This window comes from Tachysurus fulvidraco, chromosome 18 (assembly GCF_022655615.1).
Source record: "Tachysurus fulvidraco isolate hzauxx_2018 chromosome 18, HZAU_PFXX_2.0, whole genome shotgun sequence".
Taxonomy (NCBI): domain Eukaryota; kingdom Metazoa; phylum Chordata; class Actinopteri; order Siluriformes; family Bagridae; genus Tachysurus; species Tachysurus fulvidraco.
Window position 1 is genome coordinate 18,917,344 of NC_062535.1, and position 26,127 is coordinate 18,943,470.

Genomic DNA, 26,127 nt, shown 5'->3' on the forward strand with positions numbered 1-26,127 from the left:
GTATGAGTTAAACCTGCGTTGCTCTGGATAAGGGCCTCTGCCAAATGCCATAAATGTAAATCAGAAGGAAGGAAAATGTCTGATGTCTGTTACCTTAACTGTTAGAAGACCTCAGTGGGTTTCACTCCTTACAACCCAGAACAGGACTCACTGTCAGGAGGGAATTTCTGTGAGGTTGATATGAACATTAACTGAAGCCCTTCACCTGTATCTGTGTGACCTTTGGCAGTGTGCTGCAGCCATATGATTGGCTGATTAGATAACTACATGAATGTGCTAATACTACTCAGTGATGGTCTGGCATTGCTATAAAGTGCCCAGTGAGTGAACACGTCTTTAAACAGTCATGATCTGGGTTTATATTCATCTTGCATGCAGTATACAGTAATACAGCACAGGGATACAGTTTCAGATGTAAAGGTTATTAAATTCAGTTTTTCACAATGTCCACAAATATTTTGATAATAAACAATTATGAAAGCACTGATTTAATTAGAAAAAATAAATAAATAAAATATTATCCATTAAATCAGCCAAAGGTTGGACATATGAATCAGTTTAATTTAGCCAAAATATATTAATAAGTACCATTAATATCTACCTCTGTCACGTGTTCGTGTTTCTCCCTGGCTGAATTCTTTACTTCAGAATGTTGATAAATTATTAAACATTATAAAGATGTGGATTTAAAGCATCTGGCATTTAAATGAATTAAAATGAAATATATACAGATTTTAGACCATATTTAAGATTTTAATCTATTTGAGCTGTTTTTAAGAGCTTTTTTTTTCTTTTTTACAGAAATGCATGTTTTTTCCAGCACCATGATTCATGTTTATCACAGCAGTTCTGACAACACCACAACAGGTACAATGTAACCCATTTTATATTTTAATATAGTTTTTAAAAATTACATTTTTGTCAAAAATATACGACACCTGGAACATTCTATTCTGAATATGTAAATGTTTATTTATATATAAATCCCTTTTGATCATGGACTGTATTTTACACACAGCTTAATTTTCCCAGTTTCACTAGTTTCAAGATGTTTAGAAATTTTTTTTTACATATGTTTGTTTGTTTGTTTGTTATTTCTGTAATTGGTTTTGATTGTTTTAGATTGATTTTCATTCAATTCAATCATTTGTACACTTTTACAACAGCATCTGTGTAACCTGGGAATATTAAATAATTTAATTAGACACAACATGAAACAATGAAGGCCGAGGTTCCTGTCATTATGTCAAACCTGAAGAAAAAAAACCTGCTGAAAATCCTAGCTTGCCCTGACCATTTATCATCTGCCACAAACAACATCTAAGCTGCTAAAGCTAAATGAGTTTAAACAAACACTAAAGACCTGCTTCTTCAAAAAGAACTTAAACTAGCACTTTGTTAAGCTCTTAAGAAATCATGTTCATCTTCCTTTCTTCTCATTCTGTACCAGTCCAACTGGGTGCTTCGACTGATGGTTCTCAGATGGTTCACTGATCTACTGGACTAGCAGGAGCATGTGTTATTAATAAAGACCGTAAAGCACTTCAGTCAGTTGAACTTATTAAAATCTTAACTTGAAGAGGATCCTTTGTTAGAAGACCGAGGGACTTCGAAGGACACCTGTGTTTAAGGTAAGACCAACTCTGAAAGTTGATCTTGTGTTTTGTTTTCGTGCAAACTAGGACACATCCTTTAGTGGGAGAGCGGAAGGGTTTCCTACGCAATCTGAAAACAAGTGTCACTAAGGGACAGGTACATCACTATAATTACATCATAAGTGATGTCACGTACATCAGTATAAATTACTTCATAAGAGATTTTATGTACGTCAGTATAATTACATCATAAGTGATGAAACGTAGGTCAGTATAAATTACTTCATAAGTCATGTCACTTACGTCAGTATAATTACATCATAAGTGATGTCACGTACGTCAGTATAATTACATCATAAGTGATGTCACGTACGTCAATATAAATTACTTCATAAGTATCAAATACAGGTCCAAACTGTGATCAGCTGGTTGCCGTGAAGTTGGTATAACCAGCAAAATAGGAGGGGGACATGATAAAGACAAGAAAAATACCCTGCAACCTTTCATCATTATATTGTATTTAGCTTTATATTATCTCAAACTCATGTTACAGTCCTACCACTAAAGAACAGAAAGTAATGAAGCATCTAGGTCGATGAGATTCAAAACTTTTACCATAAAAAAGACAGTATTTACATTACATTTGCATCCACATGCAGGATAAGCTAAGTGTTTACCATAAAATTAAAAAAAAAATAAACAAAAAAAACTTAATAAACCATTCACAACAAACCTATTATATTTGGTTGTTTTCTATAATTGGTTGTGTTGATGTACAAAAAAAAAAAATCAGGAAGGGGGCCAAAACTTTTTCACAGCACTGTATATAAGGTTGCATGACAAGCATCTACACATATCAGTACTGGAGTGGCGTATAACTAATATTTTATTATTTTTATTTTCTGAAGTTTCTGAGTCTGGATTTAGAATGAAGATCCTCCTCATCTTCACCTTCTTCCTGATTCCAGGTAAGTAAAAGCACTTCACATTAATCTTCATTGTAAGTGTAACATTAAAGAATTGGACATTTAGCACAGACCTTGTATTCATGGGCTCCTGTGTTTAATGTAGTGAAGTTCAGGGCTGCTGAGACTTTGTGTTTAGCTTCAAAAGCACACAGAGGAGCTTCACTTCACTTAGTGCATGAAGAAAAGTACATGTTTAAGTGACCACGTGACCACGACACAAGTGAACATGATCTCTGTTTATTTACAGTGTAAAACTGAAGAGTTGTTCTAACACTAGTCCTTAACTACATGTCACATGTTTAAAGATCAGGGCTGATGTTTTATCAGAGCGGTCGACCTGCAACCTCATCTCTCTTCTTCCTGTTAATCAACACAAAATGTGGCTTTAATATCTTTATCAAGTAAAGCAGATATCAGATGTCTGACATGTTTGATTTAGATTATTAGGATGAGACACACACAGTATCTCTCACACACACACACACACACACACACACACACACACACACACACACACACACACACACACACACACACACACACACACACAAACAGCCACACAATCACACATCTGCATGTACTAATGTAGTTTAAACACACAAATACACACACACACACAAACACACACTCTTACATTCTCACACTCACACACACACACCCTCTTTCACACACACAGACACACTCACACAACTGCATGTACTGATGCAATTTATACACTCAAACACACACACTCATGCAGACACTCACACACTCACATCTGCTTGTTCTGATGCACATTATACAAACAAACACAACTCACACACACACGCACACACACACACACACACACACACACACACATCTGCATGCACTGATGCACATTATACACAAACACACACACACATCTGCATGTACTGATGCACTTTATAGACACACACACACACACACACACACACACACACACACACACACACACACACACACACCCTCTTTCACACACACAGACACACTCACACAACTGCATGTACTGATGCAATTTATACACTCAAACACACACACACACACACACACACACACACACACACACACACACACACACACACACACACACACACACACACACATCTGCATGCACTGATGCACATTATACACAAACACACACACACACACACATCTGCATGTACTGATGCACTTTATAGACACACACACACACACACACACACACACACACACACACACACACACACACACACAGACACACACACAGACACACACACACACAACTGCATGTACTGATGCACTATATACACACCTACACACACACTCAAAACTATATATATATATATATATATATATATATATATATATATATATATATATATATATATATATATATATATATATATATGTGTGTGTGTTTGTGTTTATGTGTTTATGTGTTTTCTGTGTTATGTGTTGTGTTTATGTGTTTTCTGAATAAGTAGGTCTTCAACCGCCATTTGTAAATAGCCAGTGACTCAGCTGTCTGAACCCCTAGGGGGAAGTTCAGTCCACCACCTTGGTGCCAGAACAGAGAAGTGTTTTGTAGTATACTTGCCTCTTACCCTGAGAGATTGTGTAACCAGTCGAGCAGTGCTGGTAGATCTGAGGGTGCGTGGTGCAGTGCGAGGAGTGATGAGGGCTTTGAGGTAAGAGGGAGCCGGTCCATTTTTGGCTTTGTTGGCAAGCATCAGTGTTTTGAATCGGATGCGTGCAGCTACCAGAAGCCAGTCAAGGGATTGCAGCAGAGGGGTGGTATGCGAGAACTTTGGCAGGTTGAAAACAAGCCATGCAGCTACATTTTCGATCATTTGCAGAGGACGAATTGTCTTCATAGGTAGACCTGCCAGCAGTGCATTGCAGTAATCCAGTCTTGAAATGACAAGAGACTGAACAAGTACCTGAGCAGCCTGTGTGGACAAAAATGGCCAAACCCTTCTAATGTTGTAGAAAAGAAAGCGACATGAGCGAGTCACATTAGCAACATGAGAGGAAAAGGACAGTTGAGTGTCAAGTCAAGTCAAGTCAAGTCAAGACAAGTCAAGAAGCTTTTATTGTCATTTCAACCATATATAACTGTTGCAGTACATAGTGAAATGAGACATTGTGTCTCCAGGATCAAGGTGCTACATAAATACAGAATGCTCTCAATGGTCCCTCTGTAGAACATGGTCAGGATGGGGGGGGGGGTGCCTTTCTCAGCCTTCGTAGTAAGTAGAGACGCTGCTGGGCTTTCTTGATGATGGAGCTGGTGTTGAGTGACCAGGTGAAGTTCTCAGCTAGATGAACACCAAGGAATTTGGTGCTCATGACGATCTCTACCGATGATCCTGACCGATTTGATGTTCAGTGGAGAGTGGTCGCTCTGTGCTCTTCTGAAGTCAACAACCATCTCTTTAGTTTTATCAACATTCAGATTAAGGTTGTTGGTTCTACACCAGGGAGAGCACCTCCTCTCTGTATGCTGACTTGTAGTTCTTGCTGAAAAGACCCACAACAGTCGTGTCATTGGCGAACTTGATGCTATAGTTTGATCTGTGCAATGCTGCACAGTCGTGAGTCAGCATAGTGAACAGCAGTTGACTGAGCACGCATCCCCGAGGAGCTCCAGTGTTCAGTGTGGTGTTGCTGGAGATGCTGTTCCCGATCAGGAGTGACTGAGGTCTCCCAGGCAGGAAGCCAGGATCCAGTTGCAGAGGGAGGTGTTCAGTCCCAGCAGGCTCAGCTTCCCAATCAGGTGCTGAGGGATGACTGTGTTGAATGCTAAACTAAAGTCTATGAACAGCATTCATACATAAGTGTCTTTATTGTCCAGGTGGGTGAGGGCTAAATGGAGGGCTGTGCCAATGGCATCGTCTGTGGAGCGGTTTGGACGATATGCGAACTGTAGGGGGTCCGGTGAGGGCAGGAGCTTCTCGAAGCACTTCATAACTAACGGTGTGAGTGCGACGGGACGATAGTCATTCAGGCAGGACACTGTAGACTTCTTTGGGACGGGGACAATGGTGGTAGTCTTGAGGCACGGAGGAACAATGGCGCTGCTCAGGGAAATGCTGAAGATGTCAGTAAAGACATCCGCTAGCTGTTCTGCACATTCTCTGAGCACCCTTGTCTGGTCCAGCAGCCTTCCGTGGGTTAACTCTACATAGAGATATCCTCACATCGGCCTCGAATAGACAGAGTACCTGGTCATCGGGGGGAGGGATGGTCTTCCTTGCCATTACGTTGTTCTGAACCTCGAACTGAGCATAGAAATCGTTCAGCGCATCTGGGAGGGAGGCATCACTATCACAGGCAGGTGAAGCTGTCTTGTAGTTCGTGATCGCCTGTATGCCCTGCCACATGTGTCTCCGCTGTCCTGGAAGTGGCTGTATATTGTCTGGGCGTGTGCGTGTTTTGCCTCTCTGATGGCTCGGGACAGTTTGGCCCTTGCTGTTTTTAGGGCCGCCCTGTCCTCTGTTCTGAAGGCTAGTTCTCTAGTCCTCAGTAGCTCACGCACGTTAGCAGTCATCCACGGCTTCTGATTGGAGCGTGTAGTGATGGTCTTGGAGACGGTCACGTCATCAATGCACTTGCCGATGTAGCTGGTCAATGCTGATGTGTACTCCTCCAAGTTGACGGAGTCACCGTTGGTTGCAGCCTCACCTGAAGATGTTCCAGTCAGTGCACTCAAAGCAGTCCTGAAGAGCAGAGGTGGCTCCTGCTGGCCAGGATTTCACCTGCTTCAGAACCGGTTTTGAGCATCTGATGTGTAGTCTGTATGCTGGAATTAGCATAACAGAGATGTTGCCTGAGTAGCCGAGATGGGGGTGGGGTTTAGCACGATACGTGCCGGGAATGTTTGTAGAAACAAGTTCCAGCGTGTTTTCACCTCTCGTAGCAATGACCACATGTTGATGGAATTTAGGGAGCACTGACTTGAGATTTGCATTGTTGAAATCTTTGGCTATGATAAACAGTCTGTCGGGGTGAACATTCTGCAGATCACTAATAGCTCCATATAGCTCACTTAGTGCCTCTTTAGCATTAGTGCTAGGAGGAATGTAAACTCCGACAATGAAAACAGTAGTAATGTCCATGGTTACCCCAAGTTTGTGAGCTGTGGCTGAAGGGGTGATCATTGTGCAGGGATATAGCAAGGTCATGACCTGGGGATGAATCACCTGGGGTGAACAGCAGTTTAGTTTTGCTAGGATTGAGCTTTAACTGATGAGCAGTCATCCATGATGAAGTTTCTGCCAGACATGCTGAGATACGATCAGAAGCTGTGGCATCTGAGCGTGGGAAAGAAAAGATAAGTTGTGTATCATCGGCATAGCAGTGGTAAGAGAACCCATGTGAGGAAATAACTTCACCAAGAGAGTGAAGTTCTCTTGGTGAAGTTCTCTTTTTCTCACACTCACACAGACTCGCACACATGAACACACTGACGCACTGACGAGCACACACACACACACACACACACACACACACACACACACACACACACACACACACACACACACACACACTAACTTAAGCACTCACACACACACACACTCACACACAGATGCAGACACTCATGCACACACATACATTTACTCACTTACAGACACACATTCACTCACTCAAACACACACACATGCACATACACACACACTCACACACACACACACATATTCACTCAGTCACACACACACATTCACTCACTCACACACTCACATCTGCATGTACTGATGCACTTTATAAACACAGACACACTCATACACACTAGTTTTCAAACTAATGCACACACACACAATCTCTCTCTCTCTCTCTCTCTCTCTCTCACATGCACACACACTCACGCACACTCACTCACACAATCCCACTCACACACACACACACACACACACACACACACACACACACACACACACACACTTAAGCACTCTCACATACACTCACACACACACTACCACACACTCACACACAGATACAGACACTCATGCACACACATACATTTACTCACTTACAGACACACATTCAATCACACACACACACACACACACACACACACACACACACACACACACACACACACACACACACACACACACACAAGCATTCACTCAGTCACAAACACACATTCACTCACTCACACACACTCACATCTGCATGTACTGATGCACATTATATACAAAAACACACACATACAAACACTCACACATCTGCTTGTACTGATGCACTTTATAAACACAGACACACTCATACACACTAGTTTTCAAACTAATGCACAAACACACACAATCTCTCTCTCTCTCTCTCTCTCTCTCTCTCTCTCTCTCTCTCTCTCTCTCTCTCTCTCTCTCTCTCACATGCACACACACACTCACGCACACTCACTCACACAATCCCACTCACACACACACACCCACAGCCTGTTTTTTTTTTTAAGAGTTAAACATATTGGTGTCATTTAAACCTCATTTTAACAGTATTGAAAAATAAAACTAAACAAATAAAACCAAGCAAGATGATTAAAGAAGTCTCCAAAAACTCTAAAATATCATCACAGGACTTACAGGAAGCTTGTGCTATAGTTGATGTCAAAGTGCATGAATCTACAATCAGTAATAGACTGAACCACTTTAAATATCATTGGAAGTCTGAAGGAGGAAACCTTTACTGTCTAAAAAAATCATGAGGACAAGACTGAAGTTTGAAAAGAAGAAAAATGAGTTCTACATTGTATCGGAAGGTGCTTGAGGAACATATGAGACCATCTGTAAAAAATGTTAAGTTGAAGCAAAACTGGACATTGAAACATGACAAAAACATCAGAGTAAATCCACCAAGGACTCGCTGATAAGTAAACATCGGAGAATATTCAGCAAGAATTACTTAACAAAGAAAATCTGACAATTTAGAGAGTTCAGAAATTATATTATTATTTTTTAGCCCAATTTGAAATTTTAGTTGTTTTGAGGTTTTTTCTTTTCGCAAACAAGTTGTGACCCGGACTTAGATTCATGCATGGAACAAGATGGCAAGGGATGGCTGGGGATATGGAAAGAAAAATTGACAGATGCCCTATATGTGTGTCATAAATCTTTACCTAAATGTCTTTTAATATCCGTGTGACTTGACTCCTTGAGCTTGTATGCAGGAATGCTCCCACTACCCGCCGCCTCCGGCATTTCAAGGGCAGTAGGGTCTGCTCCTCTTCCTTGCACAGATCTCCCTGGGTCAACACCTGCCAGTGCACTGTTTCAGGGCACCCGGGAGGACTGCACAAAGTTTACACCACTCTCAGACAACCAGGCAGCATGGAACCTTCTGCTAGGGGTGTCTCAGTGTGTCCTGGATACTGTAGAAAAAGGGTACAGGATCCAGTTCTCCTCCCGTCCTTCAACCTTCCAGGGTATATTGCTCACGATCGTTGGCAGGCACCAGGCGGTGTTCCTCCAAGAGGCCGATATTTTGTTTTCCCAAGAAAGAAGGGGGGCTGCGTCCGATTTTGGACTTGCAGGCTCTGAACTGTACTTTGAAGACTTACAGGTTCAAGATGCTCACGCTCAAGATTGCCATGTCCCAGATCAGGTCCAAAGACTGATTTGTGATGATCGACCTCGAGGATGATTATTTTCACATAGGCATTCTGCCAGAGCACAGAAAGTTCCTCAGGTTCCTCAGGCAAAGTTTACCAGTATTTTGTTCTTCCTTCTGGCCTAGCGCTTTCACCATGCACGTTTACAAAATGTCAGTCATCGAGATGCTGTGCTTGCCCATATGAGGTCTCTAGGACTCAGGTTGAACCCAGGAAAGTGTGTGCTTTTTCCTTCTCAGAGAACCACCGTTCTGAGGGTAGTTTGGGATGCCACCACGATGCGGGCACATCTGTCTCTCGCTCGGGTAGCTTCCACCTTGTCAGCAGTAAAAGCTATTCGGCAAGGCCAAGGCCTCTTTGTTGGCAGCAGCCTACGTTATCCCTTTGGGTCTGCTTCACATGAGGCCTTTCGAAATCTGTTTCAGGGGTGCGGTCTTTCATCCTTGCAGACATCCCCTTAGGCTTATAAGGGTTATGAGCCGTGGGCTTTGTACGCTTCTTATGTATAAAAGACCTCATTCCTGACCTTGGGTCCCATTTTAGGGGCGTGTCACTGTCACAGGAATCTTTTGACAGAAGCCTTGCTTGGTGCTGGGGAGTGTCCTTGAATGGCCGTCCTGCCCAGGATCTATGGGCAGGATGTATCTCTCATGGCACATAAATTGACTGGGGATGAGGGCTGAGTTTCTAGCATTGAAACACTTTCTCCCACAGCTCAGGGGCTGCTATGTTTTAGTACGAACCTACAGCACTGCGGTGGTGGCCTATATAAATCATCAGGGTGGTCTGCATTCACGCCCCGTGATCAGTTTGATGCAGCAGATTCTGGGCAGAGACCAGGTTCCTTTTGCTAAGAGCGTTTTTCATTCCGGGGCATGTAAATCGGGAAGCAGACTTCCTGTTGAGGCAGGTGCTGAGGCCCGTCTCCAATCGCATATGTTGGAACAAACTTGGCTGATTTTTGGCCAGGCAGAAGTGGATCTGTTTGCCACCAAGGAGTCGACCCCCTGTCCGCTGTGGTTGTACCTCTCTCATCTGGCCCCTTTGGGCCTGGATGCCTTGGTAGGGATGATGCACTTGGTAGGACTCCATCTGTACCCCTTCCCCCAGTAGCTCTGCTCCCGCAAGTCCTAGCCAGAGTGCACCATGACCGAATCAACCATCTCCTAGTTGCCCTCTCGAGTTTGGTTCACGAATCTAGTCTCCCTCCTGAACGTCACTCTATGAGAGGTTCCTGTCAGGAAGGATCTTGTCTCTCAGGCACAGGGGCAATCCTACACCTCCGCCTCGAGATGTGGAAGCTTTGGGTCTGGCACCTGAGGGGGAATAGTTCCTAGAGGCAGGAATGTCATGTAAGGTGGCACAGACTCTACTGAATGCTAGGACTCCCTCCACTTGGAAGCTGTATGCTCTGAAGTGGAGGCTTTTTCGCTAGTCAGTACAGTGCTGGAGTTCCTGCAGTCTTGCTTCTCTTTGGGCCTGTCCCCATCTACTTTAAAGATGTATGTGTATCCTTGCGAACCATGAACCAGTTCTTGGGATCTGTGTGGTGTCAGATGGCTGATGCCTTCCTGTAGACCAAGCCTTCCTTCCTGGGACCTCCCTGTGGTCCTGGAAGGGCTGCCGGAAGCCCCCTTTGAGCCCATGGAGGCAGCCTCTGAGAAGTTTCTGACCCTGAAGTTTCCTTGGCCTCTATCAAAAGACTGGGTGATTTGCACGCCTTAGTCCAAAGCAGAAAAAATAGTTGAAGTCTATATAAAAGTATGTACAACTGGTCAACTACTGGTCAACAAACGTAAAAGCAGAACACGATGTAAACCCTGTGAAAAAAAAACAGAACCTGCTCATTTTTCCTTGCTGATGTGAAAACATGAGACAAGCCATTATTTAAAGCAATTTATCCAGTCAATACATTTACATTTACAGCATTTGCCAGATGCCCTTCCAGAATGACATACAAAAGTGCTTTTAAGTCTCTATTTTTGAATACATTAACTCTGGTTTACTAGGTTATATTCAGCATCAGGGCCGGTTCTAGACAGGCACATATGGGGGGCAGTCAGAAATGTGAAGGGGGCATCATGTGTACACATCATGTTCGAGCACTGTTTTTTTCCCTGTGCTTAGAACTTCAGTGTGGGGCGGGGATTTAGGTAGTGGTCTGTCCGACAAGGGTAATTTGTCTTCAAACTGTCAAATTCAGCGGACATGGACTCATCGCTGTGCTTATTGTAACTGAAAAAAAACGCTGCACTTTCTTCAAAGTCTTTCCACTCTGTGACCGTGCTGAATTCTGACACGACACTCCGTTAGGCTTCGTCTTGACTTATTTGCATATGGACGGTGATTGGATGTTTACCGAGGGCTCAGGGTGTGTGCGTGCACTGCAGCCTGTGAATGAATACACACAGCAGAGGGACAGAAATCTAATACCGTATTGTGTGTAGTGTCCCTTTTTCGGCGGATTTTTCTGCTACCGCAGATCATTTAATATATACTTGTAGTAAATTCAATTTGTGAGTATATTAACATGTGCTTTCTAAACATTTAAAAATTTTGATTTGAAGGGACAAGACATTTATTTGAGGGGGCGCTGCCCCCTCTTGCCCCTGCGTAGAGCCGGCCCTGTTCGGCATCCATCCGTCTTCAAGAGACAAGGTCAGCACAGCTCTCCCTGTTGTTTACGTTGATGTTGGCCATCTTCATGTCCTTTTTGCAGACATCTTTGTATTGCAGCCAGCAAAGGTGCCTCTCGCTGAGAATGGAGGACATGCTGTTCATGCCGGTGCGTTCCAGAACCTCTGTGTTGGGTACTTTGTCCTTCCACTGGATATGCAAGATGCACCACAAGCATCTCAGGTGGAAGCTGTTGAGTTTCACCTAGTGACTCGTGTAGGTGGTCCATGCCTTGCTGCTGTAGAGGAGTGTGCCTAGTAGACGTGCAGTTTGGTCTTCTCAGTGAGGTTGTGGTTGTTCCAGACCCTCTGGTTCAGTCTGGCCATAACTGCTGATGCTTTGGCAATCCAGCTATTCACATCAGTATCAGCGGAGAGCGAATTGGAGATGGTGGACCCAAGGTATGTATAATTCTAAAAGACTTCCAAGTTTACCCCTTGATGGCAATGGTGGGGGGGGGGGTCTGCATCCTCCACCATTACGTTAGTCTTCTTCAGACTGATGGTCAGTCCAAACTCCTTGCAGGCATGGGAGAAGCAACATACCAGTTTCTGCAGTCCATCTTCCGTGTGTGATGTCAAGGCTGCATCGTCGGCGAAGAGCAATTCAGGGATGAGAACCTGTCTGACATTGGTCTTAGCACGGAACAGCTTGCTATCAGTTCTGGTGTGGATGTACACTCGCTGCAGTCCTTGAAGGCATACTGGAGAAGCATGGAGAAGAAGATGGCAAAAAGCTTCGGCGCAAGGACACAGAAGCCTGAAGAGTCCACTCCGGCTGACCAGGTCAAATGCCTTGGTCAGGTCTATGAAGGCAATGTAGAGGGGCATCTGCTGCTCATGACACTTCTCCTGCAGCTGTCATAGTGAGATCATGTCTACAGTTGACCAGCTGGCTAAGAAACCAGACTGGGACTCCGGGAGTGCATTTTTCCTGGCAGTCCTGAGGGCTTGTAATGTAGCAGGGCTAGACACAGCCTTGTAAGCCAGGAGGGATTTCCTTTTTGCCTCAGACATGGGCTCCATCTCCTCCCAGGCCTCATACCAATCAGTGTTTTTGCTCTCCTTCTTCCCATAGGCAGTTATGGCTGAGTTGTACAGAGCATTACGGAGGTGGGACCACTTGGAGTCGATGGTGTCATCAGGTGTCTCTTTGGTGAGAGCCTCATGGAGCTTGCAGATGAACTGCTGTGTCTTTTCTTTCTTGCTTGTACAGCAGGTGTTGATGCGTGGGCAAACCTTTTTCTTGACGTGGTGCAATTTCTTGGGTATTATTCGTATCTTGCTGGCCACAAGGGAGTGGTCCGTGTTGCAGTCGGCAATGTGGTAGCTGTGGGTGAGAAGGACGCTGGCTAGTTCCACACGCCTTGTGATAACAAGATCCAGGTGGTGCCAGTCGCAGGAACGAGGGTGTCTCCATGACACCTGGTGGATCTCCTTGCATTTGAAGAAGTCACATATAGGCTGTGGGAGCAGTACATCACTGTCCATTCTTGTTGATGAAGTAGGCCATGCCTCGTTTTTAGCTCCCGCTCTCGCATTGAAGACTCCTAGTAGGTAAAGGACCTCGGTACTGGGGATATTGGATATTACTTGATCCCGAGCCTCGTAGAACTGGTCTTTTTCTTCTAGGTATGAGCAAAGTGTTGGGGTATACACACTGAGGATGTTGGCTGGTCCTGATTATGTTGACAGCGGGAGAACAAGGATCCTCTCAGTGCCCGATGATGGAGGCTCGGTGAAGGCGACGAGTGTGTTCTTTACAGCGAAGCTGACACCAGACAAACTAGAATAGAGAACCGGCTGTTGCCCGTGCAGCAGATCCCCCCTCTCCACACAGCTGGTGAGCCCAAGGGTATGACTATGACGATACAACTTGGCACCAGCGGCTTCGCAGGAGTTGCCGGAGTGATGTTGAAATCAATGTCAATGTCAGACCGCCTTTTGGGACTCAGTCTACAGATTTTTTGTCAGGGTTTACTCCCTTAGCCTTCCCCATGAGTGGGTATAGCCGCAAGGCAGCAGAGGTTTGAGATCAGGGTTTTCTTTCTCCTAGATGAGCTACCACCCAAGGTTTACGAGCCCCATCTACACACACATAACAAACAGGGTAGAAAGTGCTAGTTCCAGTATTTTATGAAGAAGTAGCACTTTCTACTTGGAGAGATGGTGGAAGCAATCGAGCAGTGCTGGTAGCTCTGAGGGTGCAAGCTGCAGTGCAAGAAGTGATGAGGGCTTTGAGGTTGTGATCTGTGACTGAAGGGGAGTGAAATCTGAACAGAAGCTGTGGTATCTGAGGGTGGGAAAGATAAGAAAAGTCGATTTAAATAAATTAAATAAAATGGTAATATAGGAGTAATTTACAGATGTGTATGTACTATGAACATAATATACAGATGGCTATTACTATAAACTGAAACTTACAGAAGGGTATGTGCTATAAACAAAATATTTGGCTAATACTATGAACAGAAATATACAGAAGAATATGTACTAAGAACATAATATATTGCTGTTACTATAAACAGAAATAAGGTCGATATATTCAATGGTAAGTTAGGCGATGGTTAGCAGCAATGCAAAAAAAGAGCAAGTGTGCAAATGAGCATAGTTTTTGTGTAACGAGTCCATTACTGCAATAACGAAGTGTGAGGTGTGTATGTGTGTGTGTGTGTGTGTGTGTGGGGGGGGGGGGGCAACAGTGTATGAAGGAGATTTCAATAAAGAGATAGCTCTAGGAAAAAAGCTGTTCTTTAGTCGGCTGAAAGGAGGGCAGAAGAGAAAACAGTCTATGGGTGGGATGAGAGGAGTCCTTAAGAATGCTGCGAGCTTGACACAGATAGCGTTTCTTCTGAATGAATGAATGAATGAATGAATAGTGAAATACTGAGGAAAAAACAAATATCACAATATTACATTTCCATGTACAGTTTAATATATACAGTCATGTGAAGAGAAGATGTGGAGCTTACAAGGGTCTTCTGCCAAAACTTAATTTTCTTTGTAGATGGAAGTCTTGGCAGAAGTCATGTCTGAAGAGAACTTGGCCAGGAGTGTATGGTAAGAGTCAATATCTGCATCAATTTTTTATTTCCTACATTTTCTCTTAGACGATCTTAGCCCTCTTTGAGTATTGCACTACATATCTGAAAGCCAAGGAGCAGAACAAGAAGTCTTCTTGGGTCTGGTGGACAGAGGGCAGACATATTCCATTGAGGAAAGAGAGGGGAGAATATTGTCTGTGGCTGAGATCAAGGGTGAGGAAAAGAATTCAGGATTGGGAATAAATGAAAGAGTGCCAGAAGCTACAGAATAGGGGGAGACAAAGTGGAGGTTGCATCAGGTAAAAGAGAGGGGGTAAGAGTTAGTTTTAGGAAGGATGGGGAGGGTGACGGTGAAGGATACCAGGTTATGATCGGAGATGTGATGTGGGGTAGCAGACATCTCTTTAACTGGGGAAGGTCGGGTGAAAACCAGGTCCAGGACATTTCCTCCCTTTTGTGTGGGTAAGTAGCTGCTGGGGTGTCAGGGATCCAGAAGAGGAAGAAGATTGAAGCTTGTCAGAGGGGAGTTTGAAATCACCAAGCCCTGTCAGAGAGGTGCTCTCGGAAGGGAAAGCACTGAGCAGTGTGTCCATTTCTTCCAGGACGTCTTCTAGTGGACCAGGAGGGCAGTAGACAACAATTATAACAAGGTTGATTGGAGAGGTCACTGAAATAGCATGAAATTCAAAAGAAGAGATGGTTAAATGAGACAAGAGAAGAGGTATGAAATACCAACTTCTTGACAACAGTAGACCTGTACCACCTCCCCTACCCATTTCTTGTGGTGAGTGAGAGAAAGCATAAGCAGAGGACAGATCAGCTGGTGTAGCTGTTTTCTGTGGGGATATCCAGGTTTCAGTTAGTGCCAGAAAATTGGGAGTAGTGTGAATATAAAGCTGAGATAAAATCTACCACCACTGTTTGGGACTCAGACAGCAGAGGAGGGTAGATGAGGATACTGAAAATGTGACTTCTGTTCTGTAAACGAGACCGCATGCGATGGTACAGGTGACTACAGAGATGGGTTTGAGGCACATATCTGAAGTCAACCAAAAGTGAGATTTAAAATAAGGTTTGGCAAAATAGATCAAAACAGTTCTAGACATTTATTTACAATGAGATTTTAGGGATACTTACAAACCGAAATTGAAGGGAGAATATTCAATTTAAATGAGTAAGCCCTGCCCCCAATTCACACCTTAAGGGAGTTTGAAACTACTCCTGATTAATCAACTGATAGAACTACTAAGCAAAGACCAACACTAAATGGTTAACAATTTGCATATCATCTGTATAATAAGATAACAATGCTATTGTATAACATTGCTGATCTTATTATACACTGATGATATGCAAATAAGAAAAAAGGTTGCACCAGGGTTTAAGAATGTACAGTGTGAACGTTAGATTATGAAGAGCCAGGATTCAGTGTTAACCCTGGGTAAAGGAGTAGTGTAAAAACATCACACAAAAAAGCACAAAATTGTTATGGTAAATTCGGTATAAATTGGCAGAATATGGTTTAAAATATTGCGGCACATTGTGTGTTTCCATTCCAGGGTTCAATGTATAGGGTTTTAATGTATATTCACACAACATGTTAAAGTGTTTTTTATTTTCAAACAAGTGCAGAAACAACCAATGCAGCCAAAGTCACACGAATGAACTAGATACATGAAAAAGATGTGAAAGATATGCATCTAGTATGCATATCACTGCACCCACAACTGATCAAAAGTCACACAAATTATAAAAAGCAGTAAAGCAATTCTCCAACGATCAGTAGTGTAGATAAGATATATTAATTAACACGTGGAAATATAGCTCCTCCACAATATGGATATGAATTGAATGGATTGTGATTTTCTTCATTGTCGTTATAGAATGTGATTTAAAGCAAACTCTTCTCTCCTCAGGCTCTGTAAGAGTGACACAATCTTCCAAAGAGGTACAGGCCAGTAATTTGTTTCAGATGTTACTTTCACAAAGACTTTACTTACAAACATTTTAATGGTTTTTATTTTCTATTTCAGACAAATGAAGATTATGAAAATGATCAAAATTTACTTCCTGTTCAAGCAAGAGTAAAAGTCAGTTTACCTGAATCTCACTACAAGAGTTTAGACCCAACCACCAGCCAATCAGGCTCAGTCTACCAGAATCTGTTAGTTACAAATAACCAATCAGATTCAGTCTACCAGACTTTGTCAATTACTAATAACCAATCAGACTCAGTCTACCAGAGTCTGTCCTATTTCAATAAACATTAAGATTCTGAATACTTCTTTTCGCCATCCAAGTGGACTGGTTTGAGACAGGGAAAGCCTTGCAAAGGAATAACATAACGTAACCTAACATAGCCCAGTGAGACATAGCATAACATAAAGTAACATAGCCTAGCAGGGCATAACGTAACCCAACATAGCCTAGCAGGGCATGGCATAAAGTAACCTAACATAGCCTAGCGAAGCATAGCCTAACATAGCCTAGCAGGGCATAACATAGCCTAGCGAGGCATAACATACCGTAACTTAACATAGCTTAACAGGGCATAGCATAATGTAACCCAACATAGCCTGGTGAGGCATAGTATAACGTAACATAGCCTAGCAGGGCATAGCATAAAGTAACCTAACATAGCCTAGCGAGGCATAACATAACGTAACGTAACTTAGCCTAGCAGGGCATAACGTAACCTAACATAGCCTAGCAAGGCATGGCATAACATAACCTAACATAGCCTAGCGAGGCATAACATAGGGCAACGTAACCTAACCTGGCCTAGCGAGGTATAGCATAATGTAACACAGCCTAGCAGGGGATAGCATAATGTAACACAACATAGCCTAGCGAGGCATAGCATAACCTAACATAGCTTAACGGGGCATAGCATAATGTAACCTAACATAGTCTAGTGAGGCATAGCATAACAAGTCGTGGCCTAATGGTTAGAGAGTTTGACTTGTAATCCTAAGGTTGTGGGTTTGAGTCTCGGTCCAGCCACGATTGAGGTGCCCTTGAGCAAGGCACCGAACCACCCAAATGCTCCCTGGGCGCCACAGCATTAATGGCTGCCCACTGCTCCGGGTGTGTGTTCACGGTGTACGTGTTCACTGCTGTGTGTGCACTTTGGATGGGTCAAATGCAGAGAACGAATTCTGAGTATGGTTCACCATACTTAGCCGTATGTCACGTCACTTTCACTTTCACCTAACATAGCCTAGCGAGTCATAACATAGCGTAACGTAACCTAACCTGGCCTAGCCTAGCAAAATGCAACATAGCCTAGCAAGGCATAGCCTACCTAGCATAACAGACTGCAACAAACACGCCAGCCCGGTCGCTTCCGGCTCAACAAACGCACCATTAGTTCAAAGCGTTTTCAAAACGTCCCCTTCGGCTCGAGTATACTAATAGTAATCACGACCTCTTATAGTGCCATATCACGAACACAAAAGGAGATAACTTGCACTTTAATCTCTAATAGCCGCCGAATTTAACTCGCAGCAGCAGCAATGCAGAGGAAACAGCCCCATAACATGATGAGCTGGCATAGCAAAGCATATCGAGGCATAGCATTACATAGCATGAGGTAATCTAGCCTAGCAAAGCAAGCATGGCATGACCCATCGTGACATGCATAGCAAAAGCATAGCATAACCTCATCTTATAACATAGCATAACATACTATAATATAACCTAGCATAGCATAACATGCATAGCATATCAAAGCATAGCCTAACAGACTGTACAACACGCCAGCCCTTCCGGCTGAACAAACGCACTATTATACTGTACACGAACATGCGCGCCATATCGATTTACCGTAAGGTCGAAGCGTCATCAAACCTCCTTTTAGGCTCAAGTATACTAATAGCATTCACGACCTCTTATAGTCCCATTTCGCGAAACCAAAAGGGGATTTGGTTTAAACTCTAATTAGCCATCACATTTGAATTGCAGCAGCAAAGCAGAGGCAGCAGTGCCACAAAAGAAGATAGCTTGCGGTTTAAACTCCAAATAGCCACCGAGTTTAAATCGCAGTTGCAGCAATGCAGAGGAAACAGCCAAGCAGATAGACTGCAAGAAGCATTTAAATAGGGCGCCCTGTTTGAAATGGACCAATAGCGTGCTTAGGAATCAGATCAGCTGATGGGCGGGGTTAGAAAATTGACATCAGCTGATAGCTGAGCTTGACTATGTGGCCTGCCTGAACTGACGCTGAATGCTATATATTTTTTAGTCTTTTGACTTGATTTTTTTTTTGGTGAAATCCAAGACATGTGGCTATGACCCTCAGTTGTTGTTTACCTTCTATCATTAAATACAGCAATAAGTTTAATCAGTTTATCAGTAAACAACTCAGACGGAAATCAAAACCCTCCATTCTAGCCTATTTAACTTTGTCAGTAAGGCCTAGAATCACCGTGACACTTGTATCTGAAACTAGAGACTCTCTTCTTTCCAATGAGACCCCTGGGTGTCAAAGTATGTGGGAGCTGTACCACTTTTTAGGTGGGTAGCTCATGTAGGCGAAAATCATGAAAATAGGGGGCGATCCATAAGAGGTTGGTTTTATTATTATTTGTATTTATTTCCTCAACATTGCGGTCAGCTTCCTGGGGTCCTCATTTTTTGTCGGCTTCTGTGTTTTGGTTCCTGTTTCCTATATTTATATTTTGTGTTGTTGCGTCCAAAGATGTGTATTTTGTCCTGTCCTTTGGTTGCTGTTGTGTTGTCTCCTGCTCTCCTGTGGCTCCTCCCACTGTCTGCTCTCAGGTCACCTAATTGCTTCCTAACAGCTGCACCTGCACTGCTGCACGGAAGAAGAGGAGTTTAAAAGCAGAGCAGAAGGCTCAGTCGAGGAGACCTTTTTCTCATGTTATGCTTGCTAACCACTCACTTACTCATTTTCTACTGCTTTATCCGAACTGTCACGGGGAGCTTGTACCTATCTCAGGCGTCATCGGGCATCAAGGCAGGATACACCCTGGACGGAGTGCCAACCCATCACAGGGTACATACTCTCATTCACTCACGCAATCACACACTTCAGACAATTTTCCAGAGATGCCAATCAACCTACCATGCATGTCTTTGGACCAGGGAGGAAACCCCCGAGGCACGGGGAGAACATACAAACTCCGCACACACAAGGCGGAGGCGGGAATCGAACCACGACCCTGGAGGTGTGAGGTGAACATGCTACCCAATAAGCCGTGCCCCCGCTTGCTAACCAATGTTATAGTAATTAGTGACTTTGGTGCTGATTGTTCTTTTTGTAATTTCGGGAATGGTAGGGAGGCGGGTTCCATTTTATTTTGGGAATACTTGTTTTCCCCTGTTTTGTGTTAGCTAGGGAATGAGTTCAGGTACCTGTTATTAATTTTACCTTTGTGTTCCAGGTTAGGAAGATTTTCGCTCCCCAGGCACCCCTGTTCTCTGACAGAAATAAATACACATAATAATTAAACCAATTACAACCAGATGAGTATTACAAAAACAATGAGCTGCAACTTTCTATTGTTAAACTCCGATAAGACAGAAATACTACTCATAGGTCCAAAAACAAGTGCACAGAAACTCTCTCAACTTAACCTCCATTTAGAGGGATGTACTGTTACTAGTAGCTCGACAGTGAAAGACCTGGTGTTATATTAGACAGTACCCTGTCTTTTAAAAACCATATCGACCATACTACCAAAACAGCCTTCTTCAACCTTAGAAATATTGCCAAGCTGAGAAACATCCTGTCTGTATCTGATGCTGAGAAGCTAGTTCATGCATTCATGACCTCTAGACTGGACTATTGTAATGCATTACTAGGTGGTTGTCCTGCATCTTTAATAAATAGGTTACAGTTAGTCCAAAATGCAGCTGCCAGAGTTCTCACAAGGACAAGAAAGTATGACCATATAACCCCAATTTTATCATCTCTACACTGGCTACCTGTTAAGTATAGAATTGATTACAAACTGCTGCGACTTACGTACAAGGCTCTTAATGGTTTAGCTCCCATGTATCTAACTAGTCTTCTAACACGTTACAATCCTTCACGCTCTCTGAGATCACAAAACTCAGGACTTCTGCTAGTTCCCAGAATATGTAAGTCTACTAAATGTGTTAGAGCGTTTTCTTATTTAGCTCCCAAACTTTGGAATAGTCTTCCTGATAGTGTTTGGGGCTCAGACACACTTTCCCAGTTTAAATGTAGATTAAAAACTCACCCCTTTAGTCAGGCGTACACATAATACATCCCATAATATCATGCACTAGTACGTCAGACCTGCACATTTTTATGAACAGCAGATATGTTAATCCCTCTCCACTGCTTCTCTCTTTGTACCCATCCCGAGGCATCCAGACACTGTACCAGCTCCCAACGTCCTCTGTAGGACGAAGCCTTTTGGACGTCCACTTGAGCCGAGGCCGACTCTAAGAATCCTGAGACATCTCCAGTTAGTCTCTGTGACACTAAGGAGATCCGAAGTCCATGATCTTTACACCAATACAACATTTAACTGACTGTATATTACAATCACACCCCCAGTGTCACCCATATGAGGATGGGTTCCCCCTTGAGTCCGGTTCCTCTCAAAGTTTCTTCCTTTACCAATTTAAGGCAGTTTTTCCTTGCCACTGCTGCCTGAGTCACCACAGACTTGCTCATAGGGGAATAAATACATACATATTGTGAACTATATACATCTAATAATAATATAGAATTTTTTTATTCTGTCAATTCTTTTACTTTTATTATTTTCTATTTCCTTTATCATTCCTTATGTTTACCTTCTGCTCTATGTTTATGTTCTGTAAAGCTGCTTTGAGACAATATTTATTGTAAATAAACTTAAAAAAAAACTATACAAATAAACTTGAATTGAATTGAATCTTTACTTTTTGTTCAGCGGTTGGACATGAGAGATTTATCTTTTGAGTACATATTGAGCAGTAACGAGATTTTCTGGAAGTGTTTGATTACAGATGTCAGGGAAGTGTTTTACAGTCACTACACAGGAAGTGACACATCACCCATGTGGTGTATGAGTATGTTGAGTGTTGGTTAGAACATCTACTAATATGAAAATTAATGAGGTAAAGTGTTTGACATACAGCTCACAAGAACAGCTTCACTCTTATGTAGTCTGATAGAAGTGACAGAAGGCCTCGACTGCACTACAAAGAACAAGATTTGTGACGTTCTTGTACTTGAGCAGAATGTTAATCCATATAATGATGTCACTGTATTGCAGAAGATTTCAGAAAAAAAACAAAAACATTACTGTCTGTTGCTTCGGTTCACATAATGTCAAGTTCTTCACTTTATGACCATCACAAGCCATTATGGGCTTTAATCTTCAACAAGGATGCAGTGATTATTGAAGGTCAAGGCTTTGTTTTAATGTAGAAATCCCTGGAGCACATCTAGTTTCAGACTGGTACATTTTACAAACTATTATATAGTCAAACTCTCTACAGACTGAGAGGAAAAACAAAGAAGTGACATCACAGTTACATTGCAGTACACAACTCCACTGGTCATTAGTTTAGTATCAGAAACATGTTTTCTGTTCTTTTGTTTCTGTTACATTGACAGCAGCTGTTGTAACAACGACACTCAACACTTCACACAGACTTCCTGAGTGGTTTTCTGTCAGCAGCTCAAAAGTGGAAGTGGACATGATGTTGCTTTCTACTAACGCCATACAAAAAGACGCCCAGTCACAGAGACAAGGACAGTGCTGGAGTGTGGTATAACTTATATTTTATTATTTATTATTTTCTGAGTCTGGATTTAGAATGAAGATCCTCCTCATCTTCACCGTCTTCCTCACTCCAGGTAAGTAAAAGCACTTCACATTAATCTTCATTGTAAGTGTAACATTAAAGAATTGGACATTTAGCACAGACCTTGTATTCATGGGCTCCTGTGTTTAATGTAGTGAAGTTCAGGGCTGCTGAGACTTTGTGTTTAGCTTCAAAAGCACACAGAGGAGCTTCACTTCACTTAGTGCATGAAGAAAAGTACATGTTTAAGTGACCACGTGACCACGACACAAGTGAACATGATCTCTGTTTATTTACAGTGTAAAACTGAAGAGTTGTTCTAACACTAGTCCTTAACTACATGTCACATGTTTAAAGATCAGGGCTGATGTTTTATCAGAGCGGTCGACCTGCAACCTCGTCTCTCTTCTTCCTGTTAATCAACACAAAATGTGGGTTTAATATATAGATATCAGATGTTTGACATTAGGGGTGGGTGATATAGCCTCAAAATTATATCTTGATATTTCCAGAATATTTGCAATAATGACATTTATGACAGTATAGACAAAAAATATGGTACAACATTTATTAGCTGGCAGCAGCATTTATTAGTGCCATCAAAATGAAGGCATTTTCCATCCAATGCGCCATCATTGATGACAGATTCCTTAATCTGAAGTGTGAATCTATTGTCATAAAGTGGCAGCAGCAGCATTATAGTGCAATAGTAGTGACAGTCACACAACATGAGTCAAATGTAAACACAGTACAAACGGTGCTTGGTACGAGTTGGTAGTGTTTTCCCTTTATAACATAACTCCTTAACACTAGTTTAACAGTAACTAAAGTAATTTAACCTTGTAACTTATCAGGAGCCTGCACATAATTGTTACCTAATAAAATTGATCTAAATTTTAAGTACAAATGTAAACAAACAGCAGAAAGACGAAGAAACCTTCACAATGTAAATCTGCCTATAAAAATAAAATAAAAATGCTATCAAAACTTAAGTAACACTTAAATTAAATGAGGTATAATATCAGCGCTGAAACTATTGTATTGCCTCTAATTCTTTGTGCAAACATAAAATGGATGTCAGGTAAGAATCTCAGTGCTGGAACTGTACAAGTAAACACTATCTAGCCGTCCATGTGGCAGACACATCACCAGCATATTCACTGATGTTGGATTAAGAGCTGATCTTTGACAAGTTACTATACTAAGTTACTATATTCCTGCCAGTGCTGAATAGCCTCTAGGAGGCAGCACCGGTGGCAGGGATGCAGAAGTATTTCTTGGCTATATGGCTGTTCCGAGGAAAGTTCACCTCATGTGTCTTCCACCACATACAGTAAGTGGATCAGTGTCACTGTCTGCTGGTGGGCAGTTTAAGTAGCTGTAATTCAGCTGTGACTTTCTCTGTCTCAGACACGGCTGTCTTCTCTGTTGCTGCATCCATGGTTGAGGCAAAAAAAAACATTAAAAAGATAGCGTAGCTGTCATGAGCAACGAACCACCATGGGAGCGTCGCCATAGAGACGCGTCTCCAGAGTACTAGCGCGCTTCCGGACTACAGTTCCCATCAGCCACCTCTCCTCCTGATTACACCGCCACCTGTTCCTCATCTCCTATTCACATAAAGCCACGCTTGAACTGCAAACCTATGCGAGGTCTCGACTTGTTTTTCTGCAGTCATTCTGAGCGTTTCCCTGTTATTACTTCTGCTTTCTCTTTCTGACTTACTGATTGTTTGCCGCCTGCCCCGACCTTTTGCCTGTCCCCGATTCTGATTCTGCTCACTATCTGACATAGTGTTTTTCTGGTTCTGATCTCTGCCTGTTTGACTTCGCCTGTGTTTATATTCAATAACCTACTGCTGCAAATGGATCCCCAGCCGTATGCCTCCTCTTCGTTACAGTACCGGCTAATTTGTCACGGAATATCGCTGGCATAATTTGTCACAGTGAGGCAGGTGGGGGAGAAAGGCACATGCCGAGGCAGCCAGAGAGGGCAGAGAGATGTCCACAGTTGAGCAGAAGGGGCGAGAGAATTCCACAGCCGAGTAAAGGGCCGAGCGACGTCCACAGTTGAGCAGAAGGGCCGAGCACAACCCCCAACGAACCGTGGCCAGACCGACGTCTCGAAAACCAGAATGGGAGGGAGGGAGGGAGGGTGGGAAAATCCTCTGCATGAAGCATAAAATTAAAAAAATATCCATGGAACAAAATATAGGGCCTGTAAAGCCCCCCGCAGACAGGAAATTAGGTGGCATCCTTCACGGGAAACCGGGTAGTGAAGCGACATCCCCCACCGGAACAGACCAATGTCACACAAACAACAAAAGTCTCTCTCTCTCTCTCTCTCTCTCACACACACACACACACACACACATACACACACACACCACACATCACACACACACTCACTCACACTCACACACACACACACTCACACACACTCACACGCACACACTCACTCGCGCACACTCAATAGCGCACACACACGATAATTGGCACACACACATGCACCCCCCCACACACACAGTTTCACTCTTACATTCTCACACACACACACACACACACACACACACACACACACACACACACACACACACACACATTCACTCTTACATTCTCACACTCACTCACACACACAGTCTCACACACGCACACACATTCACTCACTCTCACTCTCTCTTTCTCTCTCTCTCTCTCACACACACACACACACACACACACACACACACACATAAATCTGTACATGCACACACAAACACACACACACACACACACACACACACACACACACACAAACACACAAATTCTCTCTCTCTCACACACACACACACACACACACACACACACACACACACACACACACACACACACACACACACACACACACACACACACCCTTTAAGAAAGCCTGATGTGTAAATGTCACATGTTCATTATGGTAGAGAGATGAATCTGTGTGAAATGGCAATGTTTTGTAAATGAAGTTAAATGTATTAAAAGTCTTCATTTCCTCTTGTGGAGACTTTTGTGATGTTCTGTACAATAGACCTGATTTAATAAGGGTGTAAACTCAGAGTGATAAATGGTCTGTTTCCTTTCTTCCAGTTGATCCCACCATCAGTTCTGTCTCACACACCACACACTTCACTCCAACCCATGGGGACACGACACATTCAGTAACAGGTATAAACTTTTTTACCTGACTTCTTCTTCACATTTCTCTCACATCATTAAATCTGTCTCTTTTTTTATTTCAGATAAGTTACTAACTTAACTACCCACAAAACCCCCATCACTCCCCCATCTCAGGGTATGTAGAATATCTACCATGTTATTTTAAACATGTTGCTCTGCTCTGTGCTTTAACAATTGACAGGAAGTAACTGTAGACCCATTACCATGATTTCATTTCCTTTTAACCATCAACATCACAGCACCTTCTAATGATGAACATGTCACAGAACACACA

General features: G+C 42.9%; 2 protein-coding genes and 1 long non-coding RNA gene across 5 annotated transcripts in view; 2 read left to right on the plus strand and 1 right to left on the minus strand.

The window, feature by feature from the left end:
* LOC113646534 (CMRF35-like molecule 3) overlaps positions 1-26,127 on the minus strand; it is a 254,033-nt gene that overhangs the window by 173,109 nt on the left and 54,797 nt on the right. The gene's annotated exons all lie outside the window — the stretch shown is intronic.
* LOC113661138 (CMRF35-like molecule 8) overlaps positions 1-26,127 on the plus strand; it is a 256,058-nt gene that overhangs the window by 121,266 nt on the left and 108,665 nt on the right. The window lies entirely within an intron of this gene.
* Positions 1-26,127, plus strand: part of LOC113648542 — a 30,778-nt gene that overhangs the window by 3,751 nt on the left and 900 nt on the right. The window contains exons 2-3 of the long non-coding RNA XR_007138509.1: positions 25,764-25,841; positions 25,916-25,968. This is a non-coding gene — a long non-coding RNA (uncharacterized LOC113648542). The remainder of the gene's footprint in view (positions 1-25,763; positions 25,842-25,915; positions 25,969-26,127) is intronic.